At 40.5% G+C, this 22772-nt stretch overlaps 1 protein-coding gene and 1 pseudogene across 1 annotated transcript in view; one reads left to right on the top strand and one right to left on the bottom strand.

Annotated features, from left to right (window-relative positions):
- The window catches only part of LOC105940479 (cell adhesion molecule CEACAM20-like), a 49925-nt gene that overhangs the window by 8564 nt on the left and 18589 nt on the right, over nt 1–22772 (bottom strand). The gene's annotated exons all lie outside the window — the stretch shown is intronic.
- LOC143415629 (alpha-2,8-sialyltransferase 8E-like) lies at nt 12221–13721 on the top strand (annotated as a pseudogene).

Below are 22772 nucleotides of genomic sequence, written 5' to 3' on the forward strand. Positions count from 1 at the left end.
AGTTAAAACTGTCCTTCTGTCTGGATGTTTCTTTCCTGTCCTGTTTGTTTTCTACACCTGTTGCTGCCTGCCAATGAAGCCTGTGTAAGCCATAAAGACCTGCTCGCTGTCCCTGCTGACGATTTGTTCGAGACTGTCGAGTCTTTGCGTCCCAAGGACGATGCATATGTAGCAAAGAAATATGATTCTATTTACCAAAAAGAACAAGTAGCATGGACGGAGAAATGTTTTAAAAACAGTAAAGGCACAGTGGTGGTTTTATCATTGTGAAGAAGAGTCTATAACAGATGAACTGAATGAAATCCTGGCAGGGAATACAGCAAAGACGAGCCATGTGACGCCGTCTGATCAATTTATTCCTGTCTTCAGAACCGAAATGCACTTCAGTCTACAAGTGGGGCAGAGCTAGCTCAGCAGGTAGGGTGTTCCCCCGTAATCACAAGGCTGGGGGTTCAAATCCACCAAACAGCTACCCTGAGGTATCCCTGAGAAAGGTACCGTGTCTACACACTGCTCCCCAGAGGACTAATTTCCTACGGGATTAATAAAGTATGCATAATTACGCAAGTTGTGGAACCGAGTTACATAAATACTCTTCCTATCTTGAGGAAGAGCATCAGAAGGAAACAGTGTAGTTTCTAATAGCTAAATCTCACCTCCAGAGACAAACACGACGAAGCCGACAAACAGCAAAGCCGAGCAGAGCAATGACATTTCCATGTTATCAACTCCTGCTGATCTTTCGGATGTTGTTTTTCATAAATAACAGAGCCTCAGTTCAAAAAAGTGTAGATTATTTTATTTAAAGTTTAAATGAACCCATCAGGTCATCAACGATTACAAGGACCTTGAGCGACAGTGTCGCGTTAGAGTGACGTTCGGTGGGATGGGTTATGCAAAATAAATTAATCGTCATCGAAAGCAGGTCTGAAAGCTTAGCAGGTTCTATTCTTAAAAGATCTCCAGAGAAAAACGCAACATAATCTCACCTATCGACAATCAGCTACAAACTGAAGACCACCAAAGTACTTCAAAATTATGTCACTATATAAAAATGAGAGAGACAAAGAAGAAGGAGAAACAACTACTCAACATGTTAAAGATTAGCAGCTGCAAATGGTTTGCAGGGAAGAGAACACCTGTCTCCTTATGCGGCTACATCAGCCATTTCCGTGTTTCTGTCTGCTAAGATTGTTTTAAATGTCTGAGGATATTTTAAGTAAACGACCCAAATTTAAAACTTGTATTCATGAGATTACATTTAAGGTTTAATAAAGCTGAAAGTCACTGAGAGAATAGATCTCGGCCTTCAGCCTTTTGCTGTAATGCAACCCTTTGCTCAAGGGGAAGTACCTCAGACTGATCAAAAGTAAGGGCACACTACAAAAAGATGTGATATATAAAGTAGGCCAAAGTTTTTAACAGGCTGTGTTCTTAAATAATCAAAAAGAAGATATTTAAAGTAACTTAACTTAATTTCTGTCATCCTGAATGGACTTTTAATTTTTAATTTTTTTTTCCAAAGACTGTTAAAATGGGGCTGTCATGAGTCCTATGGAGATTTTGCAGGACTTATGGGCCTAGTTGACTCCTCCGCTCCCCTGACATGTGCAAACCTTAATGTTGAGGTTGACACATGTATGTCTACATAGTTAGAATGATTGATGATTTTCTTTCTTTCTTTCTTTCTTTCTTTCTTTCTTTCTTTCTTTCTTTCTTTCTTTCTTTCTTTCTTTCTTTCTTTCTTTCTTTCTTTCTTTCTTTCTTTCTTTCTTTCTTTTTGTTTAAACTTACCCAAACACCACCACTCTATAACTTTGATTGTCCAACCAGCCAACACAAAGCAACACCGAGTTTAACGCCTGTTTAGCATTGGTGGATGTTTACAGGTTGTATAAAACTGAATATAAAACATCTTTCACCTCAAAGTCTGAAAGTGACTTTAGGAAAAGCAGAAGGCCATTTGGAAACACCTACCGTTGTTTTGAAGGATGTCTTAATTCCTCCAAAACTATTTGAAACATGAAGAAGTTTCCACTGTTCTTTTCCAACCAGAAAAAAGGTAAGAAGCAGCTCCAGCACCACTCAGCAGACTGCTACAGCCTGCAGTTCAGAATGTTCTGATCAAACTGATATGTAAATGCATATCTATAAAGGTTTTGTGTCAGCTTTGTGTGGTGAGTCTCTCTGACTGGTTGAAAATAACTGATAACATCAGTATAACTGCCAGACTTCCTGCACTAGTTTATAGCTTAGTAAGCTGGTGCTCATGATGCTGACTTTCAGTTTTAACAATTTTGGTACCGTCTGAGTCACGTTCATGTGAGTGTTTGCTCGAGTGCAAATTGTATTTGAGCTGGAATTGGTCTAAACACAAACGAAAAACAAAACAAAAAGCAAACAAACAAACACTGAGCTAGTGTGCACTAAACTCCTACACACAGAACCCTTCCATCTTATCTGAAAGACCTCAAAGTCAGTCACCGCATTAGAGCACTTCGCTCTCACTCTGCAGGCCTACTTGTTGTTCCTAGAGTATTTAAAAGTAGAATGGGAGGGAGAGCCTTCAGTTTTCAGGCCCCTCTTCTGTGGAACCAGCTTCTAGTTTGGATTTGGGAGACAGACACTATCTCTACTCTTAAGATTAGGCTTCAAACCTCCTTTTTTGATAAAGCATATAGTTAGGGCTGGACCAGGTGACCCTGAATCCTCTTTTAGTTGCGATAGGTGTAGGCTGCTGGGGGATTTCCATGATGCACTTCTTTACTCAACGTTTTTCAGCCACTGTGTGTTTATACACCTCTCTGCATTAATTATTATTAATCTCTCCTACAACGTGTCTTTTGTCCTGTCTTCCTCTCCCCACTCCCACCATTCACAGCAGATAACCGCCCCTCTCTGAGCCTGGTTTTGCTGGAAGTTTCTTCATGCTAAAAGCTAAGAGGTTTTTTCCTTTTCCTTTTTATTCTCAACAAATTCTTGCTCATAGAGTGTTATCTTATTGTTGGGGTTTTCTCTGTATTAATGTAGACTATTTCAGTATCAGGAGCCTTGAGGCAACTATTGAACTGGTGCTGTATAAATAAAATAAAATTGAACCAAATTGAATAAAACTGACAATACAAGAGCTTTAAAGAGAGAGAGAGAAACGTGCCACCACGGGGTCAAACTGATACACTCCCCTCCATAACTTAAAAACTTCATTTATTGCTTTGATCACATATTACTTATTCCACATAATTTCTGAACCAAAAGTTACAAAACAGAAGATTTAATCATTTTTGACATTTTGACTAATAAACACTGTTACAGAGAAAAAGTCTGAGGAGCAACAGAGAGATGAGAAGAAGAATAATTGAATGAATACATGATGGTAACAGACAAACAAAAGCAGACAAATCTACCTTTTATTTGAGATTATGTTCCTAAGATACAGGGTACAGGTTCACAAACTACAGGCCTGTCTCTTTACTACCTCAATTCTCAAAAAATCTAAACTGTTTAATAATATTTATATATTTAATCATTCATATATATATATATATATATATATATATATATATATATATATATATATATATATATATATATATATATGCCATTATAATACACACACTGAAAGAGAGAGAGAGACATATAGTAATAAAAATCAGGTGGGGAACATAATTAAATGGAACGTAAAGGAATAGATAAGAGCAGCACAGAACAGAGAGAGGTGTGGTTCACTTTCAACTAAGATTGACTCTGTAGATTGTAATCAGTTGGCTGAAAGAAGACCTGCACAATAAAAGACTTGTAAAACCATTAAGAAGTTAAAGTTAACATTTCCCCACTGTACATATAGGTACATTTATAACAGGAAGATTAGAATTCAGAAAAAGCCTCAAACATAATTACCAAGTCAGAGAAACATTACCACACAATATTAAAATTCCAAACAGTAGTAAAACTGTAAAACTTTGAACCAGCACTGCCACTTTTGCGTATTTGTGACTCACTAAGAAAGCCATACATCGAGCACTGGCTAGGCTGCATCTATGAGTGTGCTGTAGCGGAATTTGTAAGTGCAAACAAGGAAGTGTTGCGCTTTACTGCTAAGAATGAATGAATGTCTGTATCTTGCTGAGAAGGAAAACAAGGTTTCCATCTTTTTCTGACGGCTATGTCGTGGTCACTAGTTTTCTGAATTATTATTTACTATTCATATTATACATGCATTCTACTCTTTATTATTAGAAAATGACACACTACATGATGTCATTTAATGCAAGAACTTAGTTGAAGAATTTAATACATTATATTAAACGCCTCTGTCAGTGCGCCCCAGGGTGGCTGTGGCTACAATGTAGCTTGCTATCACCAGTGTGTGAATGTGTGTGTGAATGGGTGGATGACTGGTTGTGTAAAGCGCTTTGGGGTCCTTAGGGACTAGTAAAGCGCTATATAAATACAGGCCATTTACCATTTACCATATATTCTACAGTTAACATCACGAGGTTGATTATTAAATGTTTTTTGCTTTAAAAACTTGTTTTAGATGTCATGTACAAGAAACAGGAAGTATAGTGTTTCCAAGGATACAGTGAAACACGGTCAAGCCTCATTTTGTTATTCCCGTTTTTCATTTTGAAAAATTGTATCCGCTTAATTAACCAATAATTCAATTCAACTTAAATTTATTTCTACAGCGCCAAATAAAAACAACGGTCATCTCAAGGCGCTTTATATTGTAAGGTAGATCCTACAATAGTTTCCGTATTGGTATTATGGAACATAATCACAATTATCACTAGATTACATTAATAAAGAAGAATAGGCAGTGTCACGGTCTGGCTGGCAGACTGTGGGGATGTGGGGAAAGGAGGACCCAAAACGCAGACTCTGCGATTCAAACAGTGCTCTTTATTTACAGTGAAAAGCTGCAAACACAATAACTCCCCGTTGCTCCCTTGAACCCCGTGTGCGTGCTTCCCTCCGACGTCTGTGCTCGTGCTCCCCGCTGTTGTGTTTCCGCACACCCCGTGCGTGCTGCCTTTCTGGACCACTCTTCCTCCTGCAGGGAAACCATAGAAGCAGCCGTCAACACTAACCCTCGGCGGGCATATACGAACAACACAGACATATGCTGACACAGTAACTTGGTACGATAACTCAATGATCCCGTGCCAGTGGGAGCTCCAACACTCTCCTAAGTAGCTCCCCGATGAGCCTGATCACCAACAGGTGTGGCAGGAACTTCAGGTGTGGTCAGTCCTCCCACAGGGCCACACCCATCAGGCCTGCAGGTGGCTGTGTTCCATCCTCCAGCCACACCCGCAGACATACACACCTACACACCCACACCCTGCCTATACATACGAGTGGGACACAGACTAACACAGCACTGTGCAGAAAAACACACACATCACCAAATAATAATAATACTAATAACAACAACAACAACAACAACAGTCAAGACTGCTCACGGACCCCCGAGTCCTCCAGAGCCGGGTCCGTGACAGGCAGATTCTCGAGTACTATTTCTGTCTGTTGTTACTTCTTGTATCAAATTAATCCACTGATAGTTGTCAGTACACCTAGAATAAAATAAATAGATTTTTTTTTAATTATTTGATTTCTAGAATAAACAGAATCAAAGTTCATTTCATGAGCTGGCAAAACAGGTCTGAAAATGTCCATGGAGGCAACTCAGTTTTGAAATGTAGATGTTGTCCTAAAACCACCGTTGTACAAATCACCTGTGAGTGATTTTTGTTTGTCTTTGCTTTTATAAGGCACAGAGTCTCAAATATCTTGATGCATGCTCAACCAGCTAAGAAAATCCCCAAAGGTTGATTCTGTTCATCTGGACACATTTTCAGCGGGAGAAATATTTCGTCACCCATCCAAGTGACTTCTTCTTCTCCTATAGTAATGATTAACTGAGGATGCCTACTCATTTTATGAATCATAAACCACCAGACAGTTAAACCGGGCAGATAACCGTATCAACATATGAGGTAAAAGTACATAAAAAAAGCTGAGTTAAAGCGAAGGGTTAAGAAAGGTGAAGCACTAGAGCGACATGAGGAAAAAGCTCTTGATTGTGATCAATCTCCTCTGTTTGGGGAGTCTGCTGACCACTCTTACCTGGTACGCGTTTGAGGACAGGTGAGTAATTACCTTTGTATCTTACAGATAAAAGCAAGAGGTCATGAAACAAAGTATTCTGATCAAAAGTAGCTTATGGCACTGTGATAAACGCTTCCCAACAGCTGGGAAGCTGTGTAAAATGCTAATATAAGCCTGAGGTTGCAGAAATACAAACATGCTTAGTTTAAGTAGAAATACACATTTCATATTTGTTAAAAAATACTCTGGTAAAAGCTGAAGTACATGTCTTCATGTCTTTGTCATTCATTCTTTCACACGTAACCACAAACCTCAGCTCTCACTCTGTATTTCCTTCTAAGGGAATAACAGTATTTGGTATGTTTGTTTTGTTTACATTGTTCTTTTGATACGAGTTTTGTTGTGCAGTGAAAATAAGGTTAGAGTCACATGACCGGTTTACTCTGACTACACAACATTATTGGTACTGATTTGTAAATAACTGGACATGAATAACTTGTATATTACGTAGTATTACACAAAAGTATATTTCTAATTAACTTGGCTGCACTTAATTTCTTTTGACAATACTTTTTTTTTTAGTTAGGATTCATTTTGAAAGAAAGGCAGACGTAAAATGTAAAGTGAAATACAAACTCATATATAGTATGGTGTTGTAAAGAGCTGAGAAACCACAAAGTGGGGAATCTACAAAGAGGTACTGAACCTTCAGATGTTGCTGTAGCCCAAGAGTGTGCAGTCATATTCGTTGTGTTCCCACTAGTGCTGTCAGCATTAATCTGAAATGATGTTAATGCCACAACGCCAAATCGCCCCGTGCATGGGGCTGGAGGGCCAACACGTTAACGAGCAAACTCCGTTAACGCGGTAGCTCGTTAACGGAGATTTAACGCTGACAGCACTAGTGGGAACAAAATGAATATGACTGCACATTTACTCCAACAGCATCCTAGTGCAAAGACAAGTGGAAGCAGACAAAAACAACAAGCATGCATGCTACAAACTTTACCCAAGTCATTTAGACAGCCGTTAGCACATGATCCTCCTTATGGGGACCTGATATGTTTAATATGCTGCTGAGAATATAGCCCAGAAGAAGCGTATAGTATAGCTTTTACTTTGGAAAGAGCCATTTCTCTGTAATAAACTCTCTTTTCCAAAGATGAGTGATTTCTCCATCAGATAGATTTATTTTTTTATTACTTTGTTGTTTCAGCAACATTAAATTTAAAAACTGTACTTTTGAGATAAAATGTATATTTTAATAAGTGAAAAATTAAAAAAGCATGAACATTTTTTTTGTATTAGGGGTGCAACGATACACAAAATTCACGATATTCAATATTTTTTCCCCATTTAGCATTCCTATATGGCTATATATAATCAATATCAACAGTGACTGTAAGAAATACTATTTTAAATAGCTCAACATCAACAACAGCAATACTGCAGACTAACTAAATTTCCCCTTGTGGGGACAATTAAAGGATTATTCTATTCTATACTATTCTGTTTAGCCTGCACCAAACTGTCTGTGCTTTATAGCACAGCAGTTGCCAATAACACAGTTGGTATATTCGAGTTGACATTTAAGACTATTAAAAAACAAAACAAAACAAACAAACAAAAACCTCATTGTGTATAGATACAATATCTGATACAAACATCTCTCAAGTGAATTAAGGCATTACTTGTAATCTTTAAATTTCCAACAACTCATAGACCCCTCTAATAATATCTTAAATATTTAACATACATAAGAACAGGGATCAGATTTAATAAATGAGTTAAAATCACAAATTACCTCCCGTGAGATGTAAACAAAACAAGAACAACAGAAAAAACAAAAACAAGACCAAAGAAGGGGTCAAGAAAGAGTCATAATTTTATCTCTTATTTGTTTCTCACAGTTTTGTCGAACTTCACCGACCAAATCCTCAAAGAAGTGCCCCAAAGCCCTCTGAACTTTGTAAAGGCTGCAAGTAAGAGCAAACATTGCCATGACTTGTTCATTAAAAAATTACAATTTTTATGTCAAGATTAAGTCATGTAAGCCCCCTGCAGGAAGGAGTAGGTCTAAGGAGCTTGGAAAGAAAAGTGTCAGAACTTCTTTATTTTTCTTGAAGACGTCAACATGGTCAACATGACCCCCCCCCCTTGGGGGACACTGCCACCACATCCACCATTTGCTCTTTGAACTGAAGAAGCTTCTCGGGTGAGAGGTGAAACATCTTAAAGAAAAATTTTAAAAGTCCAGACGCTTTTCTTTTCAAGCTCCTTAGACTACGATGACCTGGATGACTGAGAACCTTCACAGACACCCAGTGCAGGAAGGTTACTAAATGTACTGGAATGCTTGTGCATTACAGGGAAGTCATTGATGAAGTGAAAAACCTCTACAATCCAGCATGGGAAAAGCATGAGGAGAATTACCAAAGATTCAAGTAAGACCTAACATCCTGATATTATTGATTGATGGTTGAGTTTTATTTTTATGTGAATTTCTGGTTAATAATAAATAAATAGGCAGCATGGTGGCACGGTGGTTAGCACTGTTGCCGCACAGCAAGAAGGTCCTGAGTTCAATTCCAGCATCAGGCCGGGGTCTTTCTGTGTGGAGTTTGCATGTTCTCCCCGTGTTTGCGTGGGTTCCCTCCGGGTACTCCGGCTTCCTCCCACCGTCCAAAGACATGCAGCTTGTGGGGACAGGTTAATTGGATAATCCAAATTGTCACTAGGTGTGAATGTGCGAGTGAATGTGAGTGCGAATGGTTGTCTGTCCCTGTGTGTTGGCCCTGCAACAGACTGGCGACCTGTCCAGGATGTACCCTGCCTCTCGCCCTATGACAGCTGGGATAGGCCCCAGCGCCCCCCGCGACCCTGAAAAGGATAAGCGGAAGCGAATGGATGGATGGATGGAATAAATAAAACTGCCTGAAGCTAGTATGTGAGTACGAGCATGGAAGATGGCAGACTACAGGAAACAGCTGCTATTTATCCTCGAATGCAGATGAGGCAGGATTACTCCTAAAGGTCTTTAAACAAGCTCTTCAGTCAAGGCTAAGAGCCATTTGCTAAACGAAACGGCTAAACAAATTTTCCTGTCAATATGCTTAAACTAGTTTTAGTTAAGAAGACACGTGAAAAGGGGACCTTTGACCAGCCCACAATTAAAAGTCTAAGACCAGCCAGAAAGAAATAAAGGTTTGGTTTACTTGTTTAGCAGACTCACACTCAGGATGTGTACAAGTGGGTGAAAAAATTGTCTGAGAGGCAACTAAATCAAGTAGAGAAAATTCTCTTGCAAAAATGTTGAACTTTGCTGTGATGTAGAGACAAATTCCACTAGTGGAGCTGATCGCAGCCACAGATTCAGAAACCTGAACCAACACTGTGGATGTGGACGCAGAGCAACTGCGAATGATGGTTTTGGCCTCCTCAGCAATGCAAATGTTCCAGCATCCATGGAGGAGAGGAAGGCGGTCGTGTCGCTTAGTGCGGACAACATAATCGTCATCTGACAGACAAGAGCGGGCCAAAGGTTTTACAAAATTGTTGGGTTTCTGAGGAAGAAGACAAATGTGCTCAAAGTACATTTTATTTTATTAAATTTATTAACCAATTCAAGGCTCAAGGTTAAAACGGCTGCCTTGTCTGTGCTCACTCAGGAGACCCAAATGAACAAAGAGCACCACACCCAGGCAGTGTACGCCTTTAAACAGAATCTTAACATGCTTGGTTGAAACAACTGAGGGTGGCCTTAAGTCTGATATCTGCTCAGGTTTCTTGTACCTCTCTCTATACGTCTCCTTATATAGACATGAGCCTTTTTCAAGAAAAAAAAAATCCCATTACCATAGCAACCACCTCTTGCACTCTGGTCAGGCCTGCATACAGAGATAGGGAGGGGGGAAGGAAAAGGAAAGTGGGGAAGAGAGCTTCTTTATGGGCCTCTTTCTTCTAACAGAGTCAGTCTTAAAGTTTTGTACCTTCTGGTGCCATCAGCAGTCCAGGCAGACCATCCCCCTCAAATTCCTCACAGAAGGAGCTTCTGTCTGTGCCTGTTGTTGTCAGTGTTATAGACTACTTCCAACACTTCTTACTAGTCTACAATCAGTGTTGGGAAGGTTACTTTTAAAATGTATTCTGCTACAGAATACAGAATACATGCCCCAAAATGTATTCTGTAACGTATTCCGTTACGTTACTCAATGAGAGTAACGTATTCTGAATACTTTGGATTACTTAATATATTATCGTGCTTTTTACAACAACGTGAATGTACTATTGCTGTGTGATTTATTACTATTCCGCGACTCCGAACTGTAGTAAAGGGACCTCTGACTAATACGGCGGGGTCCCTGTCGGCTCGTAGCCGAAAACTAGCTTTACTTTGTTGTGTGGGTCAATTTTTCTTGCGAGAGACAGAGAGAGGCGTTGAAAGACTGCTCCAACGGAACTTATTGTTTTCGGAGGAAAACACGAACACGGTGTACAGTCGAGTCTTAATAGCTTACTTACAACTGGGCTCGTCAGGCACTCTTCTTGGCTGCAGTGGTTATTATTATATTTACATGTTTCCAGCTCCCGTTTTTCCTCGACGACAACTCGTACCTTTCCACTCGCCTTTTTCTCCCTCCTCGCGCTCACAGACACATAACGTGTATGGCAGTCCATTCTCCCTGCAACACGGACTATACTGCCCATGATGCTACATTCTTTAGAGCTATGCTTGTAGCATTCTGCCTGTTAGCTTAGCACAACAACAACAACAAAAAGGCGCTCTCTCACCCAGGAAACACACAGTCGCAGAAAGAGAGAGAGAGCGTCGCCCTGTAACCATGGCAACCGTAACGCTGCCGCCTGGAACAACAGAACGTAGCTGTCAAACAAAACCCAAACAGTCCTGACCCGCGACAAAATGAAACAGGAAAGTACCGCAGTGTAATCCATTTATTTCAACAAAGTAACTGTATTCTGAATACCACCTTTTTAAACGGTAACTGTAACGGAATACAGTTACTCATATTTTGTATTCTAAATACGTAACGGCGGTACATGTATTCCGTTACTCCCCAACACTGTCTACAATACATAACTGTGTGTGGTAAAGGATAAAACAAACGTGATGTTAATTTTGACATAATAGCCGTAAGGATAAAAATAAATTCCAGCTGGATCTACGGGTAACTCTTTTGAGACTTTTATAATGGTGTGATTTCAGCCATTCCAGAGCTCCGTGTGAATGATTCTAATGCCTTTGGTCTATTGGATCATAACAATCATTAAAGTGTTTTGATATTTATGCAAAGGTACTGTTTAAGTTTGAGGAAACCTGCAGTCAGCTGAGAATGAAGAAGTCACTTGGATGAGTGGTAAAATGTTTCACCAACTGAAAAGCAAATATTCAGATGAACCCAATTATCAACCTGGGACTTTTGAGTTCACACACACATCCTGTTCCCACATCACCATTGCACTAACAATGATCATGCATTTTTTGACAGATGGCTGAGTGAGGCATAGAGAATTTAAGCCCCATGGGAGTGTCCCCTAAGAAACCTTGGCTAATCGTGGCCTACACCTGTTTTCACACCTTGACTCGTGTGATTAAGTAGAGAATCAACAGGGGGTCCATTGTCCCTTTTGGGGGGACACTCCCATAGGGCTTAAATCTGGGACTCTCCACCATTTGACCTTAAATTAAAGAAGCTTCTCGGATGACAGGTGAAACGTCTTCAAGCAGCTTAAAGAAGTCCAGACGCTTTCCTTTCCAAGCTCCTCAGAGCACCTCATAAAATATATGGCTCTTAAAGTACCACCCACTTACCTCCCACTAAAAGCGCTACGTCCAGATGAACAGACCACTCTGAAGTTGTGATTTGGTACAGATGTATGAAGACAGTCATTCCTCCATGGTCTCGGCAGACTGAGTCCATCTTGTCACATTTAAGAGAGCTCTCACTTTCCAGAGGGCATCATTTGTTTACCCTGATCAGAGACATCAGGATCATTTGCTACTTTGAAGGACTGCCTAAATTTAAGGAATCTGTCTTGACTTCTTGAATTGGCTGGAACTATTATATCCAGATCCTAGAATATCTGAGTCATGCTGTTAGCAAAGATAAGTTGAAAAATATTTTCAGCTTCATTTCCTCCTGTGTTCCTCCAGTTTTCCTCCAGTGACTACCTCCTCATGTTTTCTTGTTTCCACGATATACCAAGGTTTCTTCCTACCCTTCAAGGGTTTGTGTTTATTTATTTAAATACCTAATTTAAATGTTCCTCAGTTTAGTTTTGTTATCTTTGTTTTTCCTAGTTTTGTAAATATGCCTTAATAAAAAATACTCTGACTTAATCTCAGTTTTGTCTCCTTTTGTCTGTGTTTGGTTTCTCATAAAATCACTGTTATGGACTGTTGTGAACTTTATCTGTCTCTGATTTTTCCACGCCTTAAGTTTTTACTGTCTTGCAAATCTTTCATCTCAACACCAAAACTAATCTTACACTTTTTATGCTTTCTTTTATTTTTTTTCTCACTTGTATTTAATTTATCAAGATTACAGCTGAGCATCAATTGCAATGAATCCAACAATGGCATTGTCACTCAGGAAAACATGATATGACTACGTTTTGTCATCACCCTTAAAGGATTAAATTAAATCAGTTCCTAAATACAATGAGTAGTTGTCTTTCACACACTGTATGTTACAAGCACTGTAAATGTTGCTCTTTGTTATTTATAATCTGCTGATGTCACTTCCAGGAGAATCCTTTCTCAAAAAAGAGATGGGACACTTGTTCAATTGTTGGGAGCGGTGGGATTCTAACAAACAGCGGCTGTGGAAAAATGATTGATTCAGCTGATTTTGTTATTAGGTGAGAAAGATGTTCAATGTAAGGAATGGAAATCGTGATGAGGACTCTTCTCTCTGTAAGTAATATTTCATGTTTTTTCAGGTGCAACCTTCCTCCTCTGGAAAATGAATTTCACAATGATGTCGGCAGGAAGACTAACCTTGTGACAGCAAACCCAAGCATCTTCATGCAAAAGTGAGCAATTAATGAACCCGACATTGAACCGACTTGTTAGTTTATGTCTTGTTGCTTTAAGTCATGCATTAATTTGCAGGTATGGGTCACTGACGGGACGTCGCCGGGCGTTTGCAGACAGTCTCCAACAGTATGGCAACTCCCTGCTTCTCTTTCCTTGCTTCTCCTATGGTGGTACTCGCCCAGCGTGTCAGCGGGCTGTGTATGCCATTGAGGACATGGATATCCCTATCCAACCAATCTTCATAAACCCTAGGTATCTCGAAAGACTGGTCAAATTCTGGGAATCTCTGGGGTTAAAGGAACATCGACCTAGCACTGGATTATATCTGACTACCCTGGCACTGGAATTTTGTGAAACGGTGCATTTGTATGGATTCTGGCCATTTAGTAATCACCCAGATAAACTCTTACCCCTGACTAACCACTACTATAATAATGTACCCTATGATAGGAAAGTCCATGCAATGCCAAATGAGTTTTCCCACTTGGTGGAGCTGCATAATAAGGGGGTGCTCAAGCTTCACCTTGGAGACTGTAAATCAGATCAGGTCTAGTTTGAATTTTGCAATAACAAAAGAATATGTTCAAGTATCCAACTGAGAGACCAAGACATGCTCACAATATATGTAATATTTACTTCTTTTTCTTTGATAAAACTGACATAATAGCAATAAATTGAAGAACAATGTAGGAGCAAAGCAATCAGCCATAGAAGTTTAAAAGAAAATCTATACCCTGTATCCACTGACACTGAAAAACAAGCTAAGATGAATGTGTGCAGCTGCATAATTCGAAAGATTAATACTATGGAGGCATGCTTAGTTTGAAAAACAACTGAAGTAAAGTCTCATAAATTCACTTTCCTTGAATCAAAATGTACAAATAGACACGTTCAGTTTGTTCTAAATATATTCTGTGCACTGTCGACCTTCTGAATGATGTTCATGCTGTTTACAGTCTGGTTAAAGTGAAGAGAAGTGCGCACGGGTTTGCCACAACGCCTCAAATTTTGATCAGAAATCTTTGTAAAACCCACAGAACCGCACAAATAAGAACAAAGAAATGAGACCAAAGCTAACCGATCCTGCAGAGAAACCAGATAATTGCTGTGGTGACTATCCAGAGTTGGGACCAGGAAGCAGAGTTGCAGTCTTACACGCCTCTCTACAGCTTCTCTCCTCCTGCTACCCCCCCAAAAAACCCATCTCCATAGAGACTGTGTCAGCTCCCAAACAGACAAAAAACAAACTAAAAACCAGCAACAAACAACTTAAACATAAACAATTACAAAGAAAGAACAATACAGTATCCACATCTGAACCAAAGAGTAAAACAGTGAAATGTGGATTATTAAATATTAGGTCTCTCTCCTCCAAGACTCTGCTAGTACATTACTTAATAATTGATCAACAAATTGATTTACTCTGCCTTACAGAAACCTGGTTGCAGCAGGATGATTATGTTAGTTTAAATGAATCAACACCCCCGAGTCATTCTAACTACCAGAAATCTCGAAGCACAGGCCGAGGGGGCGGTGTGGCAGCAATTTTTCACACCAGCCTATTAATTAATGAAAGACAGACTTTTAATTCATTTGAAAGCCTGATGCTTAACATTGTCCACCCCAGCTGTGAAACTCAGAAACCAGTCCTACTTGTTATCATCTATCGTCCACCTGGGCCTTACACAGAGTTTCTGTCTGATTTCTCAGACTTTATATCTAATTTAGTTCTGAGCTCAGATAAAATAATTATTGTGGGTGATTTTAACATCCATGTAGATGCTAAAAATGACAGCCTCAACATGGCATTTAATCTGTTATTAGACTCAATTGGTTTCTCTCAAAATGTAAAAGAACCCACCCACCACTTTAATCACACTCTAGATCTTGTTTTAACATATGGCATAGAAACTGAACATTTAACAGTGTTTCCTGAAAACCCTCTCCTGTCTGATCATTTCCTGATAACATTTACATTTACAATAATTGATTACACAGCGGTGGAGAGTAGACTTTATCAAAGTAGATGTCTTTCTGAAAGCGCTGTAACTAAGTTCAAGAATATAATCCACCCACTGTTAACATCTTCAATGCCCTGTACCAACATAGAGCAGAGCAGCTATCTGAACGCTACCCCAACAGAAGTCGATTATCTTGTTAATAATTTCACCTCCTCACTACGTACGACTCTGGATACTGTAGCTCCTGTGAAAACTAAGGTCTCTAATCAGAAGTACCCGACTCCGTGGTATAATTCTCAAACACGTACCCTAAAGCAGATGACTCGTAATCTGGAGAGGAAATGGCGTGTTACAAATTTAGAGGATCATCATTTAGCCTGGAGAAATAGTTTGCTGCTTTATAAGGAAGCCCTCCGCAAAGCCAGAACATCTTTCTATTCATCACTGATTGAAGAAACTAAGAACAACCCCAGGTTTCTCTTCAGCACTGTAGCCAGGCTGACAAAAAGTCAGAGCGCTACTGAGCCAAGCATCCCTTTAACGTTAAGTAGTAATGACTTCATGAACTTCTTCACAAATAAAAATCTTATCATTAGACAAAAATTTACCAATAATCATCCCACAGATGTAATATTATCTACAGCTACTCTTAGTACCATTGATGTTAAGTTAGACTCTTTTTCTCTAATTGATCTTTCTGAGTTAACTTCAATAATTACTTCCTCCAAACCATCAACGTGTCTTTTAGACCCCATTCCTACAAAACTGCTCAAAGAAGTCCTGCCATTAATTAATTCTTCGATCTTAAATATGATCAACCTATCTCTAATGATCGGCTATGTACCACAGGCCTTCAAGCTAGCTGTAGTTAAACCTTTACTCAAAAAGCCATCTCTAGGCCCAGCAGTCTTAGCTAATTATAGGCCAATCTCCAACCTTCCTTTCATATCAAAAATCCTTGAAAGAGTAGTTGTCAAACAGCTAACAGATCATCTGCAGAGGAATGGTTTATTTGAAGAGTTTCAGTCAGGTTTCAGAGCTCATCACAGCACAGAAACAGCTTTAGTGAAGGTTACAAATGATCTTCTTATGGCCTCTGACAGTGGACTCATCTCTGTGCTTGTCCTGCTAGACCTTAGTGCAGCGTTCGATACTGTTGACCATAATATCCTATTAGAGCGATTAGAACATGCTGTAGGTATTACAGGGACTGCACTGCAGTGGTTTGTATCATATCCAGTGTTGGGTAAGTTACTTTAAAATAGTAACTTAGTTACATTACTAGTTACTTTTCTCAAAAGTAACTCAGTTACTTCAAGTTACTCGTTACTTTCAAAGTAACTAGTTACTAGGGAAAGTAACTTTGGTTTTACTCAGAATTCTCTTGTTAATGTGTTGCTTCCATAACTTTGCCAGTCTTCTAGCTTGCTTACTTGCCACAAGTGCACTGTGCCACCTACCAATAGAAAGGAAAAGATAATGTGCATATTTCCACGAGAGAAATCCCACGCCTGGACCGTCATTGACTGCTGCCATGATTCTAGCCTACGTCACAGCGTCATGTGCGCCTTTTACATCCAACACAAAAACTGCAGTCGTGGTGCTTTCGATTGTACTCAGAACTCGGAAATTCTGCCTTCTGAATAGGAAGATGTAGGTAACACCAGACTGCAGATGAGCCGCATACAGGGCTGGACTGGGACAGAAAATTGGCCCGGGTATTTTGACTAGAGACTGGCCAACCATTATAGGAAAAATCATAAAGCCTTTGAATGAAAATAAACACTGTTGTGACAGTGATGTACACTGTTTTGATGGTATATATGTATCAATCTAACAATCGTTTGTTGTAAGATTCAGATAATTATTTTTTAAAACCGAGACATTTTAAATGAGAATAAGAAAGAAAAGTATTTCTTTGTGCCCCCCTTTCCCTGTTAATGCCCTACCTGCCCCCCTGGCAACACTTTGCTAGATCCGCACCTGCACAGTTACCAGCTGTCAGCTACCTAAAAAAGGATCCTGGGGTTATTTGTCTCTCAGAAACAGTTCATAACTTCCCTTCAACTCATTCATGTCACCTAAAAGGTAAACCTGTTTCTCCATCACCTGTTCAGCTCTGATGATCCAGTAAGGACATCTCCTGGTTTCATCTTCATGTTTCCCTCTCACCAGATAACCAAACCGATATCATGACCAGCAGCTTTTTTGCAGCTGTGGCTCCAGCAAACATCAGCTGATAGAAATTAATATTAAATAAATTCTAACAATAGCTGATCAAGCTTAAAAGTGCTGCTGTTGTTTAGCGCGACATCCGCTGGTTTCCTCTTTCGGCGCAAAGTGAGCGATAAACAAACAAGAGAGAAAAGCCGATCAGCTGATCATTGATCAGTTTTCATGATTGAAGTAGAAACAGGAGAGGGAGGGGGGAGAATGAAAGAAGAAGAGGCAGCTGTGCAGCAAAGACACAGAATAACTCCAGCTTTGTGTCTTTTTCATTGTAGCTGAATTACGGGACAAACTGTTCCTTTTCACCTCAATACGAAACGCGTAATATTTTCTCTGAATACCAGACGGGACGGTTGGCAACTCTAATAACTTATGAACAAAATAAAGTGCAACATCATTAACTTCATAGCACCCACCCAGCTGTATAGAAACTACGTCATGCTAGCTAGCACACAGTACAGAAAAAGTCACCATAACAAAAATAAACTCCACCTAAATTTGGTTTATATCTTACCCAGAGAGACTGCAGGTCATAACTTCTTACCTGAAGTTCAGTTCACACTTGGACCGGCGGCCGCCTCGGCTCTCTTTTCCTTCTGCGTCCCTTTTCCTTCATCCACCTGCTGGCTACCACTTTCTAATGTTACTGAATCTGTGGAACCTCCGCGATAGCCACCACACAAAGTAACGACCCTATCTAAATCCCAGTAACGAGTAACGCGTTCCTGATTTTGGCATAATAACTAGTTGCCGTGCTCGTTACCACAATAATAACGTAGTTACTGTAACGCGTTACTTAATAACGCGTTAGTCCCAACACTGATCATATCTATCTAATAGACTCCAATTTGTGCATGTAAATGGAGAGTCCTCTTCACACACTGAGGTTAATTATGGAGTTCCACAGGGTTCAGTGCTAGGACCAATTCTGTTTAAATTATACATGCTTCCCTTGGGCAGCATCGTTAGAAGACATAGCATACATTTTCACTGCTATGCAGATGACACCCAGCTCTATCTGTCCATGAAGCCAGATAACACACACCAATTAGTTAAACTGCAGGAATGTCTTAAAGACATAAAGACCTGGATGGCCGCTAACTTTATGCTTCTTAATTCAGATAAAACTGAGGTTATTGTACTCGGCCCTGAAAAGCCTAGAAATATGGTATCTAACCAGTTTCTTACTCTGGATGGCATTACCTTGGCCTCCAGTAACGCCGTCGGAACCTTGGAGTCATTTTTGACCAGGACATGTCCTTCAATGCACATATTAAACAAATATGTAAGACTGCGTTCTTCCATTTGCGCAACATCTCTAAAATTAGAAATATCCTGTCTCAGAGTGACGCTGAAAAACTAGTTCATGCATTTATTACTTCCAGGCTGGACAACTGTAATTCATTATTATCAGGATGTCCAAAAAACTCACTGAAAAGCCTTCAGCTAATCCAAAACGCTGCAGCAAGAGTCCTGACAGGGACTAGAAAGAGAGAGCATATTTCTCCTGTTTTGGCTTCCTTTCATTGGCTTCCTGTTAAATCCAGAATTGAATTCAAAATCCTGCTCCTCACATACAAGGTCTTAAATAATCAGGCCCCATCTTATCAGAATCAGAATCAGAATCAGAATGGGTTTATTGCCAGATGTTGAGGTTTACAACATTAGGAAATTGCTGCGGTGCTTCAGTGCAGACAATAAGAATTAAAGTGCTATGTAGAAAGAAAGATATGTGCATGAGATATACATGAAATATATACATGAGAATAAGAATTATGAGTGCTACGTAGAAAGATATATACATGAGTGCAGGTGGTGATCAGTGCCAAACATATATACATGAGAATAAGAATTATGAGTGCTACGTAGAAAGATATATACATGAGTGCAGGTTTACAACATTAGGAAATTGCTGCGGTGCTTAAGTGCAAACATAGTGTCATAAATAGCACTTAAATAGACATGAAAAAATAAAAGTAGGAATAAGAATTAAAAGTGCTACGTAGAAAGATATGTGCATGAGATATACATGAGATATATACATGAGAATAAGAATTAAAAGTGCTGCGTAGAAAGATATATACATGAGTGCAGGTGGTGATCAGGGCCAAACATGAAATGATGCAGTGACACAGCGTAGGGTCATGTGTTAGTGGCGGGGACAGTCATGTGGTTATTGTTCATGTGTCCAACAGCAGAGGGGAAGAAACTGTTCTTGTGGCGAGAGGTTCTGGTGCGAATGGACCGGAGCCTCCTGCCTGAGGGGAGCAGGTCAAACAGACTGTGTCCCGGGTGAGAGGGGTCAGCTGAGATCCGGGCTGCACGCCGCAGTGTCCTGGAGGTGTACAGGTCCTGCAGAGATGGGAGTCTGCAGCCAATCACCTTCTCAGCAGAGCGCACAACACGCTGCAGTCTCTGTTTGTCCCTGATAGTGGCTCCAGCGTACCACACGGTGATGGAGGAGGTGAGGATGGACTCGATGATTGCAGTGTAGAATTGCATCATCGTCCGTGTTGGCAGGTTGAATTTCTTCAGCTGCCTCAGGAAGTACATCCTCTGCTGGGCTTTCTTGATGACGGAGGTGATGGTGGGCTCCCACTTCAGGTCCTGGGTGATGGTGGTACCCAGGAAGCGGAATGAGTCCACAGAGGTGATGGGGGTGTCAGTCAGGATGATGGGGGGGAGTGGGGCTGTGTGCTTCCTGAAGTCCACAATAATCTCCACTGTCTTCTGGGCATTCAGCACCAGGTTGTTGTGGCTGCACCAAGACACCAGGCGTTCAACCTCCCTCCTGTAGGCAGACTCATCCCCGTCAGAGATGAGCCCAATGACGGTGGTGTCATCTGCGAACTTGATTAGCTTGACAGACTGGTGGGTGGAGGTGCAGCAGTTGGTGTACAGGGAGAAGAGCAGAGGAGAAAGAACACAGCCCTGAGGGGAGCCGGTGCTGATGGTCCGGGAGTCCGAGACATTCTTCCCCAGCCTCACGTGCTGCTTCCTGTCCGTCAGGAAGTCAGTGATCCACCGGCAGATGGGATTATCTTAATGACCTTGTAGTACCATATCACCCTATTAGAGCACTTCGCTCTCGCTCTGCAGGCCTACTTGTTGTTCCTAGAGTATTTAAAAGTAGAATGGGAGGCAGAGCCTTCAGTTTTCAGGCCCCTCTTCTGTGGAACCAGCTTCCAGTTTGGATTCGGGAGACAGACACTATCTCTACTTTTAAGATTAGGCTTAAAACTTTCCTTTTTGCTAAAGCATATAGTTAGGGCTGGACCAGGTGACCCTGAATCCTCCCTTAGTTATGCTGCAATAGACATAGGCTGCCGGGGGATTCCCATGATGCATTGAGTTTTTCCTTTCCAGTCACCTTTCTCACTCACTATGTATTAACAGACCTCTCTGCATTGAATCATATCTGTTATTAATCTCTGTCTCTCTTCCACAGCATGTCTTTTATCCTGTCTTCCTTCTCTCACCCCAACCGGTCGCAGCAGATGGCCGCCCCTCCCTGAGCCTGGATCTGCCGGGGGTTTCTTCCTGTTAAAAGGGAGTTTTTCCTTCCCACTGTTGCCAAAGTGCTTGCTCATAGGGGGTCATATGATTGTTGGGTTTTTCTCTGTATCTATGAAGCGCCTTGAGGCGACTTATGTTGTAATTTGGCACTATATAAATAAAATTGAATTGAATTGATTTGAATAAAGACAATTATTATTATTGCTTTTTGTTTTAGTCTTTAGCATTTACATTTTTAAAGGTTTTTTTTAATAAAAAATCTTTTTCACTGTTGAATTGATTTTCTTGTCTCACAAAAGTTGTGTGACTGTAACTCCATGTAAAGAACAGAAGATATCTACTAATCGGTTATACAAGTAATTATTATCTGAGGTGTTGGGTGGACGGATTCGAGACCCTCAGCTGGACAGCAGTGGTTGGACTGGTGCACTACATCTTTTAGGGGGGAGATGGCATCTGGCTCTGATGGAAACTCTGGAAAGACAAACATCATTATGTCAATTTAACAGGTTTAAACACAGTTCTTGGTGTTTTCTTTTTCCTGCTCCACTAATTAAAGAAAGTGCATCTCAGCTTTTTCAATACTGACGCAAAACCCCAAAATATGCTTCGCAAAAAACTGGTCTGCCCCAAGAATCGAGCGCCCCGGCACAAATGCCAAAACGTCACAGTCTATATATGGCTACAGGCCAGTGGACACTCTTTCAATGATGAGGATGTACACATGAAAGCTGGTTTGAGCAGAAAGTCATGGAGACCATTTATGTGAAAAGAGCCTAAGGGTACATCTGTCACCATCTTACAATGCTGTGATTGCAGCCATTCCCCAACTCTCTGTGAATGGGACTGTGAATGGGCCATTGATCAGTGTCCTTTTGATACTGACTAAAATATCAACGTGCTGGGATCTTGTTCTGATTCGGAACAATGACAGAGACAAAGGAGAGAAGCCGCACCTGTTGACTTTGATTTGTTTCTCTTGTCTTTCACTATTTGTGAATAAGTGGTGTTTTTTTCCTCACTGTTGAGTAGAGTGCATACCAATTTATCCCTGCGGAACAAAACACACAGAGGACATCAATGCAAGTTATACAGCCTGAAAGCTACCTCTGCGGCTGATTTGAATAAGATACAAAAATCATTCATGTCCTTTATCTATATCTATGTGCTCTTTTTAGTATCAGTCAATTTACATCTGTATATAAAAAGCTGGAGAGGCTGAGGACGATGGACTAAATTCTGGAGGCTCATGTCTATTAATAAAAAAGCACTGGAGTGTTTTCATCAGAAACTGGAATCCACAGAGCTGTTAGTTTCCTGTTAAGCATAGGCTAAAAACAATAGATGCTCCCTGTTATGGTTCATCAACAAACACACAACAACTACTTTCGACCTGTTTAAAAAAATACTTAGCACTTTATGCTCAAGTGGGGTCTGGAGACTATCCCAGGCTTAGTGTGAAAGCTGCGATACAAAACACTGTAGCAAGACAAACTATCCACACTCAATCACAGTCACTCGAGAATCACCAAATAACTTCACTCGTATGTCTTAGGCAGTGGGACTAAGCCGGAGCGCCCAGAGAGAACCCACACAGACACGAGGAGAATGATGTAAACAGAAAGGTCAAAGGTCAATTGGCAGTCAAAAGGTAGCTGAAGGATGAGCTATTTGTTTATTTGAGTGATTTATTTATTCGATTCAGTAAAAGGACTAGATGTTGTAGTCCCTGACAGGCACGTGCAGAGGGGGTGGCTAGAGGGGCTTGAGCACCCGCCCCTTTCCTGATGGGTGCCCAAGGTGCCCTTTTGTTGAGGCAACTTTAAAAAAAATTTTTTTTTTTTTTTTTTAATGTGTGTGTGCGTGCGGAGTCTTGTCTGTGCCCCTCAACAATAATA

The sequence above is a fragment of the Maylandia zebra genome, unplaced genomic scaffold (genome assembly GCF_041146795.1).
Source record: "Maylandia zebra isolate NMK-2024a unplaced genomic scaffold, Mzebra_GT3a scaffold02, whole genome shotgun sequence".
NCBI classification, from domain to species: Eukaryota; Metazoa; Chordata; class Actinopteri; order Cichliformes; family Cichlidae; genus Maylandia; species Maylandia zebra.